The sequence below is a fragment of the Arachis hypogaea genome, chromosome 7 (genome assembly GCF_003086295.3).
Source record: "Arachis hypogaea cultivar Tifrunner chromosome 7, arahy.Tifrunner.gnm2.J5K5, whole genome shotgun sequence".
In the NCBI taxonomy this organism is placed as follows: domain Eukaryota; kingdom Viridiplantae; phylum Streptophyta; class Magnoliopsida; order Fabales; family Fabaceae; genus Arachis; species Arachis hypogaea.
In genome coordinates, this window is record NC_092042.1 from 27,250,205 (window position 1) to 27,260,059 (window position 9,855).

General features: G+C 39.3%; 1 non-coding gene across 1 annotated transcript; it reads left to right on the forward strand.

Moving 5' to 3' along the window:
* The first annotated feature begins 5,704 nt into the window (after positions 1–5,704).
* On the forward strand, positions 5,705–5,808 carry LOC112704806 (small nucleolar RNA R71). The gene has a single exon (XR_003155413.1). It is a non-coding gene; the product is annotated as a small nucleolar RNA R71 (small nucleolar RNA).
* Positions 5,809–9,855: the final 4,047 nt, after the last annotated feature.

Sequence of the window (9,855 nt, forward strand, 5' to 3'; positions counted from 1 at the left end):
TCCGGTTCGGTAACTTACACCCCTAGTTGTTGGGAAAGTTATCTCACTTGAATACTAATGGTGCACGAAATTGTGATCATCAATGGCGCCATCAACATGGTACGCTCAATTGCAATCTCAACTCTTTATCACAACTTTGCACAACTAACCAGCACGTGCACTGGGTCGTCCAAGTAATAAACCTTACACGAGTAAGGGTCGATCCCACGGAGATGGTTGGTATGAAGCAAGCTATGATCACCTTGTAAATCTTAGTCAGGCAGATTCAAATGGTTATGGATGATATATGAATAAAGCACAAAATAAGGACAGAGATACTTATGTAATTCATTGGTGAGAATTTCAGATAAGCGTATGGAGATGCTTTGTCCCTTCCGTCTCTCTGCTTTCCTACTGTCTTCATCCAATCCTTCTTCTTCCTTTCCATGGCAAGCTGTATGTAGGGTTTCACCGTTGTCAGTGGCTACCTCCCATCCTCTCAGTGAAAATGTTCAACGTACCCTATCACGGCACGGCTAATCATCTGTCGGTTCTCAATCCGGTTGGAATAGAATCCATTGATTCTTTTGCGTCTGTCACTAATGCCCAGCCTTCAAGAGTTTGAAGCTCGTCACAGTCATTCAATCATTGAATCCTACTCAGAATACCACAGTCATTCAATCATTGATTCTCTTGAATGCTGCCATCAATTCTAGCTTATACCACGAAGATTCCGATCAAGGGATCCAAGAGATAAACATTCAAGCCTTGTTTGCTTGTAGAATAGAAGTGGTTGTCAGGCACTCGTTCATAAGTGAGAATGATGATGAGCGTCACATAATCATCACATTCATCATGTTCTTGGGTACGAATGAATATCTTAGAACAAGAATAAGCTGAATTGAATAGAAGAACAATAGTAATTGCATTAATACTCGAGGTACAGCAGAGCTCCACACCTTAATCTATGGTGTGTAGAAACTCCACCGTTGAAAATACATAAGAACAAAAGTGATCATTGGCTTTGGCCCCAGAGAGGGAACCAGAAGAACCAAGATCTGATCTAAGAACTAGACGTCCAAAGATGAAAAATACAATAGCAAAAGGTCCTATTTGTAGAGAACTAGTAGCCTAGGGTTTACAAAGATGAGTAAATTACATAAAAATCCACTTCCGGGCCCACTTGGTGTGTGCTTGGGCTGGGCATTGAAGCATTTTCGTGTAGAGACTTCTCTTGGAGTTACACGCCAGCTTTTGTGCCAGTTTGGGCGTTTAACTCCCATTCTTGTGCCAGTTCCGGCGTTTAACGCCGGACAGTTTTGTGCTGATTTGGAACGCCGGTTTGGGCCATCAAATCTCGGGCAAAGTATAGACTATTATACATTGCTGGAAAGCCAGGATGTCTTCTTTCCAATGCCATTAAGAGCGCGCCAATTGGACTTCTGTAGCTCCAGAAAATTAACTTCAAGTGCAGGGAGGTCAGAATCCAACAGCATCTACAGTCCTTTTTAGCCTCTGAATCAGATTTTTGCTCAGGTCCCTCAATTTCAGCCAGAAAATACCTGAAATCATAGAAAAACACACAAACTCATATTAAAGTCCAGAAAAGTGAATTTTAACTAAAAACTAATAAAAATATAATAAAAACTAACTAAAATCTACTAAAAGCATACTAAAAACAATGCCAAAAAGCGTACAAATTATCCGCTCATCACAACACCAAACTTAAATTGTTGCTTGTCCCCAAGAAACTGAAAATCAAATAAGATAAAAAGAGGAGAATATGCCATGAATTCCAAAAACATTTATGAAGATCAATATTAATTAGATGAGCGGGGCTTTAGCTTTTTGCCTCTGAATAGTTTTGCCATCTCACTCTATCCTTTGAAATTCAGAATGATTGGCTTCTATAGGAACTCAGAATCCAGATAGTGTTATTGATTCTCCTAGTTAAGTATGATGATTCTTGAACACAGCTACTTTATGAGTCTTGGCCGTGGCCCAAAGCACTCTGTCTTCCAGTATTACCACCGGATACATACATGTCACAGCCACATAATTGGGTGAACCTTTTCAGATTGTGACTCAGCTTTGCTAGAGTCCCCAATTAGAGGTGTCCAGGGTTCTTAAGCACACTCTTTTTGCTTTGGATCACAACTTTTATTTTTATTTTATTTTTTCTTTTCTCTCTCTTTTTTTCGTTTTTCTTCTCTCTTTCTCTTCTTTTTTTTCGTTTTTCTCTTTCCTTTTTTTTGTATTCACTGCTTTTTCTTACTTCAAGAATCATTTTTATGATTTTTCAGATCCTCAGTAACATGTCTCCTTTTTCATCATTCTTTCAAGAGCCAACATTCATGAACAACAAATTCAAAAGATTTATGCACTGTTTAAGCATACATTCAGAAAACAAAAGTATTGCCACCACATCAAAATAATTAATCTGTTATAAAATTCAAAATTCATGCAATTCTTCTCTTTTTCAATTAAGAACATTTTTCATTTAAGAAAGGTGATGGATTCATAGGACATTCATAACTTTAAGGCATAGACACTAAGACACTAATGATCATAAGACACAAACATAGATAAACATAAGCATTAAAATTCGAAAATCAGGAAAATAAGGAACAAGGAGATTAAAGAACGGGTCCACCTTAGTGATGGCGGCTTGTTCTTCCTCTTGAAGATCTTATGGAGTGCTTGAGCTCCTCAATGTCTCTTCCTTGCCTTTGTTGCTCCTCTCTCATGATTCTTTGATCTTCTCTAATTTCATGGAGGAGGATGGAATGTTCTTGGTGCTCCACCCTTAGTTGTCCCATGTTGGAACTCAATTCTCCTAGGGAGGTGTTGATTTGCTCCCAATAGTTTTGTGGAGGAAAGTGCATCCCTTGAGGCATCTCAGGGATTTCATGATGAGTGGGATCTCTTGTTTGCTCCATCCTTTTCTTAGTAGTATTCATGAGGACTTGGTCTAACCTTTGATCAAAGTTGACCCTTTTTGAGTTTGGAAGGGACCTCGGGGATCACCTTCTTCTTGGCCACAACTTCATAGAAGTGGTCTTGATGCACCCTTGAGATGAATCTCTCCATCTCCCATGACTCGGAGGTGGAAGCTTTTGCCTTCCCTTTCCTCTTTCTAGAGGTTTCTCCGGCCTTAGGTGCCATAAATGGTTATGAAAAAACAAAAAGTAATGCTTTTACCACACCAAACTTAAAAGGTTTGCTCGTCCTCGAGCAAAAGAAGAAAGAAGAGAGTAGAAGAAGAAGAAATAGAGGAGATGGAGATGGCTTTGTGGTTCGGCCAAAGGGGGAGAAGTAGTGTTTAGGGTGTGTGAAAACGAAGGAGTGAAGATGGGTTTATATAGGGGTGGAGAGAGGGGTAAGGAGGGTGGGTTAGGGAGGGAAAGTGGCTTGAATTTGAATGGTGAGGTAGGTGAGGTTTTATGAAGGTTGGATGTGAGTGGTGAAGAGAAAGATGTGATTTGATAGGTGAGGGTTTTTGGGAAAGAGTGGTTGAGGTGATTGGTGAATGGGTGAAGAAGAAGAGAGAGGGTGGTGGGGTAGGTAGGGATCCTGTGGGGTCCACAGATCCTGAGGTGTCAAGGAAAATTCATCCCTGCACCAAGTGGCGAGCAAAATTGCTCTCTGTGCCAATTCTGGCGTTAAACGCCGTGCTGGTGCCCATTTCTGGCGTTTAACGCCAACTTCTTGCCTTTTCCTGGTGTTTAACGCCAGTCTGGTGCCCCTTTCTGGCGTTAAACGCCCAGAATGGTGCCAGACTGGGCGTTAAACGCCCATTTGCTACCCTTTCTGGCATTTAAACGCCAGTAGGTTCTTCCTCCAGGGTGTGCTATTTTTCTTTCGGTTTTTCATTCTATTTTTGCTTTTTCAATTGATTTTGTGACTTCTCATGATCATCAACCTACAGAAAACATAAAATAACAAAGGAAAATAGATAATTATAACATTGGGTTGCCTCCCAACAAGCATTTCTTTAATGTCAGTAGCTTGACAGTGGGCTCTCATGGAGCCTCAGAGATGCTCAGAGCAATGTTGGAACCTCCCAACACCAAACTTAGAGTTTGAATGTGGGGGTTCAACACCAAACTTAGAATTTGGTTGTGGCCTCCCAACACCAAACTTAGAGTTTGACTGTGGGGGCTCTGTTTGACTCTGTTTTGAGAGAAGCTTTTCATGCTTCCTCTCCATGGTGACAGAGGGATATCCTTGAGCCTTAAACACAAAGGATTCTTCATTCACTTGAATGATCAGTTCACCTCTGTCAACATCAATCTCAGCCTTTGCTATGGCTAGGAAGGGTCTGCCAAGGATGATGGATTCATCCATGCACTTCCCAGTCTCTAGGACTATGAAATCAGCAGGGATGTAATGGTATTCAACCTTTACCAGAACATCCTCTACAAGTCCATAAGCTTGTTTTCTTGAATTGTCTGCCATCTCTAGTGAGATTCTTGCAGCTTGTACCTCAAAGATCCCTAGCTTCTCCATTACAGAGAGAGGCATGAGGTTTATACTTGACCCTAAGTCACACAGAGCCTTCTTAAAGGTCACGGTGCCTATGGTACAAGGTATTGAGAACTTCCCAGGATCTTGTCTCTTTTGAGGTAATCTCTGCCTAGACAAGTCATCCAGTTCTTTGGTGAGCAAAGGGGGTTCATCCTCCCAAGTCTCATTACCAAATAACTTGTCATTTAGCTTCATGATCGCTCCAAGGTACTTGGCAACTTGCTCTTCAGTGACATACTCATCCTCTTCAGAGGAAGAATACTCATCAGAGCTCATGAATAGCAGAAGTAAATCCAGTGGAATCTCTATGGTCTCAGTGTGAGCCTCAGATTTCCATGGTTCCTCATTAGGGAACTCATTGGAGGCCAGTGGACGTCCATTGAGGTTTTCCTCAGCGGCGTTCACTGCCTCTCCCTCCTCTCCAAATTCGGCCATGTTGATGGCCTTGCACTCCCCTTTTGGATTCTCTTCTGTATTGCTTGGAAGAGTACTAAGAGGGAGTTCAGTAACTTTCTTACTCAGCTGTCCCACTTGTGCCTCCAAATTCCTAATGGAGGACCTTGTTTCAGTCATGAAACTTTGAATGGTTTTGATTAGATCAGAGACCATGGTTGCTAAGTCAGAGTGGCTCTGCTTAGAATTCTCTGTCTGTTGCTGAGAAAATGATGGAAAAGGCTTGCCATTGCTAAACCTGTTTCTTCCACCATTATTGTTGTTGAAACCTTGTTGAGGTCTCCGTTGGTCCTTCCATGAAAGATTTTAATGATTTCTCCATGAAGGATTATAGGTGTTTCCATAGGGTTCTCCCATGTAATTCACATCTTCCATTGAAGGGTTCTCAGGATCATAAGCTTCTTCTTCAGATGAAACGTCCTTAGTACTGCCTGGTGCAGCTTGCATTCCAGACAGACTTTGAGAAATCATATTGAGTTGCTGAGTCAATATTTTGTTCTGAGCCAATATGACATTTAGAGTATCAATCTCAAGAACTCCTTTCTTCTGATTCGTCCCATTGTTCACAGGATTCCTTTCAGAAGTGTACATAAATTGGTTATTTGCAACCATTTCAATTAGTTCTTGAGCTTCTGTAGGCGTCTTCTTCAGATGAAGAGATCCTCCAGCAGAGCTATCCAATGACATCTTGGACAATTCAGACAGACCATCATAGAAAATACCTATGATGCTCCATTCAGAAAGCATGTCAGATGGACACTTTTTGATCAATTGTTTGTATCTTTCCCAAGCTTCATAGAGGGATTCACCTTCCTTTTGTCTGAAGGTTTGGACTTCTACTCTAAGCTTACTCAATTTTTGAGGTGGAAAGAACTTTGCCAAGAAGGCATTGACTAGCTTTTCCCAAGAGTTCAGGCTTTCTTTAGGTTGTGAGTCCAACCATATCCTAGCTCTGTCTCTTACAGCAAAAGGGAATAGCATAAGTCTGTAGACCTCAGGGTCAACCCCATTAGTCTTGACAGTGTCACAAATTTGCAAGAACTCGGCTAAAAACTGATGAGGATCTTCCATGGAAGTCCATGGAACTTGCAATTCTGTTGCATTAGAGAAACTAATTGAGGCTTAAGCTCAAAGTTGTTTGCTCCAATGGCAGGGATAGAAATGCTTCTCCCATAGAAGTCGGGAGTAGGTGCAGTAAAGTCACCCAGCACCTTCCTTGCATTGTTGGCATTGTTGTTGTTTTCGGCTGCCATGGGTTCTTCTTCTTTGAAGATTTCTGTTAGGTCCTCTACAGAGAATTGTGCCTTAGCTTCTCTTAGCTTTCGCTTCAAGGTCTTTTCAGGTTCAGGGCCAGCCTCAACAAGAATGCTTTTGTCTTTGCTCCTGCTCATATGAAAGAGAAGAGAATAAGAAAATATGAAATCCTCTATGTCACAGTATAGAGATTCCTTAAGGTGTCAAAGGAAAAGAAAAATAGAAGGAAGAAGTAGAACAATTCGAACTTATCAAGAGAGATGGAGTTCGAATTGTTCATTGAGGAATAGTGTTAGTCCATAAATAGAAGGATGTGAGAAGAAGGGAAGAAATTTTCGAAAATTAAGTAAAAGATTTTAAAAACATTTTGAAAAAAACTTATTGATTTTCGAAAACTAAGAGTGGAAAAGAAATCAAGTGATTTCTGAAAAAGATTTTGAAATTAGAAATCAAAAGGATATGATTGAAAACTATTTTGAAAAAGATATGATTAAGAAGATATAATTGAAAAGTTATAGTTTTAAAAAGATGTGATTTAGAAGATATGATTTGAAAAACAATTTAAAAAGATTTGATTTTAAAAATTAATGACTTGGCTAACAAGAAAAGATATGATTCAAACATTAAACCTTTCTCAACAGAAAAGGCAACATACTTGAAATGTTGAATCAAATCATTAATTGATAGCAAGTATTTTTTTTTTGAAAATGGAAAGAAATTGATTTTGAAAAATATTTGATTGAAAAGATTTGATTTGAAAAAAGATTTGATTTTGAAAAATTTTGAAAACCTGAAAAAAATTTGAATTAAAAACAAAATCTTCCCTCTTGTGCCATCCTGGCGTTAAACGCCCAGAATGGTGCACATTCTAGCGTTTAACGCCCAAAGCACTACCCTTTTGGGCGTTAAACGCCCAGCCAGGCACCCTGGCTGGCGTTTAAACGCCAGTTTGCCTTCCTCACTGGGCGTTTTGAACGCCCAGCTTTTTCTGTGTAATTCATCTGCTGTATGTTCTGAATCTCCAATTCTCTGTATTATTGACTTGAAAAGACACAAATTAAAAATTTTTTTTGGATTTTTAATGATGAGGTATAATCAACATGCAACTAAAATCAAACAACAATGCATGCAAGACACCAAACTTAGAAGTTTGTATACTACTGACACTAACAAAATGAGAATGCATATGAGAAACAACAAAACACTCAAGACAAGAGAATTTAAAGATCAGAGCAAGTAAATCATCAAAAACAACTTGAAGATCACTGAAGACACATGAAAAATGCAAGAAGAACAGAAACATGCAATTGACACCAAACTTAAAATGAGACTAGTGTCTCAATAAGAAACATAAAATATTTTTGGTTTTTTTTATGATTTTGTAATTTTTTTGGTTTTTTTTCGAAAATTAAGTGGAAAAGAAAATAAAGATATCAAAATTCTTAATGAGAATTCCAGGAATCATGGAATGTTAGTCTAAAGCTTCAGTTTAAAAGAGATAGACATGGCTAGCCAAGCTTCAGCAGGACATTGCATTCAAGAGCTAAATTGATGAAAATCAATCAGCTTTGGTGATGATAAGAACAACACCTTGAAACACTAGAATTCATTTTTAAGAACTCTGAAGAAAAATACCTAATATAAGCAACAAGATGAACCGTCCGTTGTCCAAACTCAACAGTCCCCGGCAACGGTGCCAAAAACTTGGTGCACGAAATTGTGATCATCAATGGCGCCATCAACATGGTACGCTCAATTGCAATCTCAACTCTTTATCACAACTTCGCACAACTAACCAGCAAGTGCACTGGGTCGTCCAAGTAATAAACCTTACGCGAGTAAGGGTCGATCCCACGGAGATTGTTGGTATGAAGCAAGCTATGGTCACCTTGTAAATCTTAGTTAGGCAGATTCAAATGGTTATGGATGATATATGAATAAAACATAAAAAAGGATAGAGATACTTATGTAATTCATTGGTGAGAATTTTAGATAAGCGTATGGAGATGCTTTGTTCCTTCCGTCTCTCTGCCTTCCTACTGTCTTCATCCAATCCTTCTTCTTCCTTTCCATGGCAAGCTGTATGTAGGGTTTCACCGTTGTCAGTGGCTACCTCCCATCCTCTCAGTGAAAATGTTCAACGCACCCTGTCACGGCACGGCTAATCATCTGTCGGTTCTCAATCAGGTTGGAATAGAATCCATTGATTCTTTTGCGTCTGTCACTAACGCCCAGCCTTCAGGAGTTTGAAGCTCGTCACAGTCATTCAATCATTGAATCCTACTCAGAATACCACAGACAAGGTTTAGACCTTCCTGATTCTCTTGAATGCCGCCATCAATTCTAGCTTATACCATGAAGATTCCGATCAAGGGATCCAAGAGATAAACATTCAAGCCTTGTTTGCTTGTAGAACAGAAGTGGTTGTCAGGCACTCGTTTATAAGTGAGAATGATGATGAGCGTCACATAATCATCACATTCATCATGTTCTTGGGTACGAATGAATATATTAGAAGAAGAATAAGCTGAATTGAATAGAAGAACAATAGTAATTGCATTAATACTCGAGGTATAGCAGAGCTCCACACCTTAATCTATGGTGTGTAGAAACTCCACCATTGAAAATACATAAGAACAAAAGTGATCATTGGCTTTGGCTCCATAGAGGGAACCAGAAGAACCAAGATCTGATCTAAGAACTAGACGTCCAAAGATAAAAAATACAATAGCAAAAGGTCCTATTTGTAGAGAACTAGTAGCCTAGGGTTTACAAAGATGAGTAAATTACATAAAAATCTACTTCTGGGCCCACTTGGTGTGTGCTTGGGCTGAGCATTGAAGCATTTTCGTGTAGAGACTTCTCTTGGAGTTAAACGCCAGCTTTTGTGCCAGTTTGGGCGTTTAACTCCCATTCTTGTGCCAGTTCCGGCGTTTAACGCCGGGCAGTTTTGTGCTGATTTGGAATGCTGGTTTGAGCCATCAAATCTCGGGTAAAGTATGAACGATTATACATTTCTTGAAAGCCCAGGATGTCTACTTTCCAACTCCGTTGAGAGCGTGCCAATTGGGCTTCTGTAGCTCCAGAAAATTAACTTCGAATGTAGGGAGGTCAGAATCCAAGAGCATCTACAGTCCTTTTTAGCCTCTGAATCAGATTTTTGCTCAGGTCCCTCAATTTCAGCCAGAAAATACCTGAAATCATAGAAAAACACACAAACTCATAGTAAAGTCCAGAAAAGTGAATTTTAACTAAAAAATAATAAAAATATAATAAAAACCACTAAAATCTACTAAAAACAATGCCAAAAAGCGTACAAATTATCCGCTCATCAACTAACTTGAAAGCAACTCCTCCTAAACTGCTAATTACTTGGACTTAACGGGATACGTGATATATAATCCTCTTATATTTAGGTAATTAGGATTTTTATGGCCAATAAACTAGAATTGAACCTAACCCTCTAATCTATATTAAGTAAACAAGGAATTGGCAGTTGATCAGGTTAGAGGAGACTAAATCACTAAGGTATTAGGGTTTAGTCAATTACAGTTTGCCATGAAATGAATCTTTCATGATTAAAATAGTTGGTAAGAAAAATTAATTCGGAAGAATAAACAACTCCGAAACCTTAACTGTCTT